Source organism: Marmota monax, unplaced genomic scaffold (genome assembly GCF_021218885.2).
Source record: "Marmota monax isolate L192 unplaced genomic scaffold, Marmota_monax_Labrador192_F-V1.1 WCK01_AAM20220418_F8-fsc00006, whole genome shotgun sequence".
NCBI classification, from domain to species: domain Eukaryota; kingdom Metazoa; phylum Chordata; class Mammalia; order Rodentia; family Sciuridae; genus Marmota; species Marmota monax.
In genome coordinates, this window is record NW_026693712.1 from 9,496,524 (window position 1) to 9,502,631 (window position 6,108).

The window sequence follows — 6,108 nt, forward strand, 5'->3', positions numbered from 1 at the left end:
CTTGGGGAAGGTCTCCATTTCAGTTGACTATCCACAGGCCAATCATTCCTAGGCACACCCCCATAATCCTTTTAAGCCTTGGAACCTCTTAATCCAATCAAGTTGAGGATTCAAATTAACCACTACAGTAATCAACAACCAATACCTGGGTTCTGATTCTTATGCTGCCCCTTTAGACTGGGGACAGATAGTCTAAATTCGCGTCAGTATTCTCACCTTTCAAAGGGTAGTTAATGGGTTAGCACCGAGTTTTTGAGAGGATCAAATAAGACAATGGGATGTAAATTATTTGCAGCTCCCTATAGATTGCCCAACAAGCAGAACCTCCATAATTGCCCATTTCTGGATGTTTATCACGTGTCTCATAGAGACCTTCATATTCATATTTTAGTTAATTCTCACAACCCATCTTTTTAGAGGAGACCCTATACCTTGAGTCTCCTTTTATATGAGAAGAAATGAGACTAGAGATTTTGGGTGAGTTGCCCAAATGTGTATGGTTAATAAGTGACAGATGACTTTAACCCAGTCACATCTGACTGCAAAGCACATTTTCTTAATCCCTACATTCACTATACTATTCAAGTGTTAAGAATCTATCCACAACCTTACATATAATAGACATCAATAAAGACTGGTCTAATAAAGGCTATCATTTTCTTCTTTTTATTCCATATATATTATTCTGCACTACAGATGAAGAAATTGAAACTCGGGATGTTGTTACCAACATCATACAACTGGCAGGTAGTAAATATCAAGGGCAATTTCTGAGAACTGTCAGATGTTCAAATCTAAGAACACCCAGCTCTGCCTCAGTGCTGGGGAAGGTGCTACAGAAGCTTTAGTTCAGCCATTGGAACCTCTCTCAGTTTAACATCCTCAGCTGCTGCTTAATATGGTGCCCCCCTCAAAATCCTCAGGGGCCCCATGAAGGTGGATTTTGATCTATCATGCCTGTATTACCTTCACTGATGCTCCAATGGCTCCACAGCATATTGAAGGGGAAAAAAAAAGGACAACCAACTCCCCCTGATGGAGAGCTGGCTAATAATCTGCTTTTCTTTGATAACAGCAGGTCACCAGCCTGGCCAGCCAGTACCTAGATGTTTTCACCCCTCCTACCTAAGCCTAAGCATTTTCCCTCTTGTTGGTCTCAGGGTTTATAGGGTGGCCAGCAACCTACGGGCTACATATTATAGCCATTACTCTGTTCCAAACAGCTTCACCAAAGAATAACTAATGATGTATTAACTGGGGGAATTATGGGTCAATAAGGAAATCATTTTAGGTCAGGGACCCCATTAGGATCCACCATCTCAGTACTTCCTGAAGACCTGTTTTTTTCCCACATGGGATAGGCCACCTCCTCTAAGACCTCACCCAACCTTAGGATGACTTTCACTGTTTAATGGACCATTCCTGATTTTGCTCTTCAGGAGTCATTGTCATTGCTGTAGATGTTGTACTGTTATTATTATTATTTTTTTAATTCCACATCTTAAAAATAGTTGACAGAAACTCAAGTAAATAAATTCAAAACATCAAGAGGCTGGCAATGTAGTTAAATAATAGAGCACATGCTTAACATGCACAAGGCCCTGGGTTCGTTGCCCAGCACAAAAGAAAAAGAATTTACAGTGAAAAGAAAAATCTCCCTCAGGCCCTATCCATTCTTACCTAAGGGTACCTTTCTCCAGTGTACAGCCCCTGTTTCCTATGTTGCCTTTCACATTTATTCTATGCCATCAGTTCTCGATTATGGCTGCACATTAGACTCTCTTAGGGAAATTTCTAAAAGATACCAGTGTTTGGGTTCCATCTCCAGATATTGTATGTAGTATAGAGTGAGTTCACGCATCAATAGTTTTAAAAAAAAAAAACCCTCTCCATGAGTACACTTGGGATCAGCAAACCAATGTTCTATGCATATACAAGACTGCATGTGTATTTTTAAAATAAAAGTGGCATGTAGTATACACTAACCTGTACTTTAAAAAAGTAATATACCTTTAAGATTGTTTCATATAAAGGTACAAAAAGCTGCCTTTTGACTATATTGCTTAGTAAATCACTCTACAACTTAGAGAATTTATATATATATATATATATATATATATATATATATAACAGTTTCTGAGGGTCAGGAATTTGGTAAGCTCTGCCTGGTAGCTTCTAGCAGATTAACTCTAGAGAGTGGCTAGAAGTAGGGTAGAATTGGGATAGAAAAGGGGCTCAGTGCTGGGAGCCATTAGCCAAGTAGGTATGACAATTTCCTTGCCAGCGTACCCCATGTTGCAGTGACATTGAATGTAGGTGACCTTGCTCAAGGACCAGGGCAGATTAGGGTGTTCCTGGTTTAGGATAATTGGGTTTAGGGCATTCCAGTTTAGGGCGTTCCAGGTTTAAGATTATTCCTCCTGGGAATAGGGCGTATCCTGCTGCCTGAGTTTCCCTTGAGTTCTCACGGGATTCAGACAGTAATTTTTGGGAGATAGAAGCCCAGTGGAGGTGGATTTGGGCAGAGAACGTGGATTTCCCCAGAACGTGTTTGTAGACGGCTGGTGTGAGTTTGGGAATAAAGAGTTGCTGTTTGAATCTACAAGCTGTGTGGTGGCTCGTGATTGTGTGCCCAGCCAGACTGCGGCATTTGTGCCCAGCCAGACTGCGGCATTTGGCGTCCCGTGCGGGGAACTTCTGAAGCTTGGAGGTAAGTGAAATTGCTCGTCCCTGAGGAAGAGCAAAAGAATGGGTGACCATTTCAAAAAAAACCAGTGTGTTCTTGTTTTGATTTACCTTGTTTTTGTTTCAAGCTGCCTATCCCTAGAAATTTCTCAGGCAAACTGGAAAAAATGGTTGACTAAAGGTTTGAAGTTTGTTGGCCCTGAGGAAGAGAAAATTGATACAATGATTTTTTATTCCGTTTTTGTTTCATTCAGTTTCGGTTTTGTTTTGTGTTATCTTATTGGGTTGCGTTATCTTTATAGTAGATTAGAAATTAGTAAAAAAACAAACCGAAAAGATGTTAAGTAAATTGTTAGAGGTTCAGACCATGGAGAAAGACATTTTAGATCAAGCAAAAGAGAAGGTCTCTCGAGCTAGTCAGACAGAGGAAGAAAATTTAAAGGAAAAGGGGTTGTTAGGAAAAAGGCCACAACAGGAGGCTGTTACTAACTCCGTTTTATCACAAGAGGGCATAATTCAACCAACAGCCCCACCGATGGAGACAGCTGAGTGGCGCTCAAACCCCGTAGTTGATAAATGGGATCCTGAGACAGGACCTCAAAGATTAGCATGCCCTGTACTTGAACAGGCAGGAGGGCAGCGAATTCACCGTGCTTTAGATTTTAAAACAGTGAAGCAGTTAAAGGAGGCTGTAACAACCTATGGTCCCCAAGCTCCCTTCACGGTAAGCATGGTTGAGTCCATTACTAACTTGGACATGACACCAGCAGATTGGGCTAGCATGTGTAAATCTGTACTAAATGGAGGACAATATTTGTTATGGAAGGTTGCCAATGAGGAATTTTGTGCGGAGACAGCTAGGCGAAATGCAGCAGCCGGTTACCCTCAAAGAAATCTAGATATGTTGTTAGGAAAAGGACCTTATGAGGGTCAACGGCAACAAATTGAATATGATCCTGCTATATATGCACAAATTGCTGCAGACGCAGTTAGGGCATGGAAGACTTTACAAGGACATGGAGATTTACAAGGTCAGCTATTCAAGGTAATACAGAGAGCTAATGAACCTTACGCTGACTTTGTAGATAGGCTAATTCAAAAGGCTGCCAAAATTTTGGGGGATACATAACAAGCAATGCCATTAATAAAACAACTGGCTTATGACCAAGCAAATCGTTGCTGCAGAGAGGTTATTAGACCATGGAGGCATGAAGATTTAAACACATATATTAAATTATGTAGAGATATTAATGAACAAGGGCAGGTCTTGGCAGCTGCAGTACAACAGGCTTTAGATGCCAGGCCAAAAACATGCTATGATTGTGAACAAACAGGACATTTTAAAAGGAATTGCCCCATAGGAGGAGGGTTTAACAAAAGTAGGTATCAAAGGAATAGAATACCGGGTATTTGCCCACGATGCCGTAGAGGGAGACATTGGGCTAATGAATGCCGTTCTCAAACCACCATAGAGGGTACTCCCTTATCAAAAAACGGACAAAGACCAGGTATTTATCCACGATATCGTGGAGAAAGGCATCAGGCTCCATTGCCAAAAAACGGACAGGGGGGCCCAATGCTCCGGGGCCCACAACCACAAATATACGGGGCAGTGGAGGATCCCAGCAACACCATCAGGGTAGTGCCCAGGACACATTGTCCATTAAATCCCTCATCAGACAAACCCGAGGGAGCACAGGGTTGGACATCTGTGCCTCTGCCAGAGCAGTATTAACTCCAGAGATGGGAGTTCAAATCATTCCCACAGGAGTAAAAGGACCTCTTCCCCAAGGAACAGTAGGCTTATTATTGGGACGTAGTTCATCTACATTAAAAGGACTTATGATAAGTCCTGGGGTAATTGATCCCGATTATGTAGGTGAAATAAAAATTATAGCTAGTTCTCCAAGAGGTATATCAGTAATTTCACCTAGAGATAGAATAGCACAGTTGTTAATAATACCCAGCCTACATAATACATTTCCTAGTCATAGTGTAGAAAGAGGTTCCAGGGGATTAGGCTCCACAGGTGTAGATTGGGCTATGTTGTCTTTAAATTTAGATTCTCGCCCAATGCTAAAACTAAATATTCAAGGTCATGAGTTTAATGGGCTACTGGACACAGGAGCTGACCTTAGCATCATATCTCGTCAAGAATGGCCAAAACATTGGCCATTACAACAAGCCACTCAAACGCTTCGGGGCCTAGGAGTGGCGACTAATCCCCATAGAAGTTCTATGATATTAGATTGGAAGGATCCTGAAGGATGTGAAGGAACTATACAGCCATATGTATTGGATCATCTTCCTATAAATTTATGGGGACGAGATGTCCTAGATCAATTAGGTTTGACGTTAACAAATAATATCAATCCTAATGCGCCCACTACTAGAGCTAGACAAGGCTTTAGGAAAGAAAAAAGATTAGGAAAACAAGGGCAAGGTATAGCAGCACCAATACAAATAGATCAAGGAACAGACAGACATGGGTTGGATTTTCAGAAAGGGCCACTGAGACAATCAAAATTACTTGGAAATCAGAAAGACCAGTGTGGGTTCCTCAGTGGCCCCTGACTAAAGAAAAGACACAAGTAGCCCATGATCTGGTCAAACAACAATTAGCGGAAGGACATATACAACCTTCCATATCTCCCCATAATACTCCCATTTTTGTCATCAAAAAGAAATCTGGTAAATGGAGATTATTGCAAGATTTAAGAGCCATTAATAATGAGATGGTTATTATGGGACCTGCTCAATCAGGGATTCCTCAATTGTCTGCTTTGCCAAAAACCTGGCATGTTTTAGCTATAGATATTAAAGATTGTTTTTTTTCAATTCCAATTCATCCCGAGGATAGTCCACGTTTTGCATTTACTATCCCTGCATTAAATCATGAAGGTCCTGATCAGAGATATGAGTGGAAAGTACTCACTCAAGGGATGGCTAACAGTCCAACTATGTGTCAAATATATATTAACAAAGCAATCCAGCCACTTAGAAATCAAAATCCTGAACTACAAATATTTCACTATATGGATGATGTATTATTGGCACATAAAGATAAAAACATATTGCTGGAATGTTATGCCACACTTACAAACTTATTAAAAAATTATAATCTAGAGATAGCAATAGATAAAGTACAATTAAATTTTCCAATTAATTATTTAGGAGTTCTATTATCCTCAACCATGGTCCATCCACCAAAAATTCAAATACGAGTAGATCAACTCAAATCACTTAACGACTTTCAAAAGTTATTGGGAGACATAAATTGGATAAGGTCTTATCTAGGTATACCAACAGGAGAGTTGGGACCTTTATTTGATATTCTAAAAGGTCCATCAGATCCAAATTCACCCCGCATGTTAACTCCTAAAGCAAGAAAGGCATTAAAAATTATTGAAACATATATGGAAA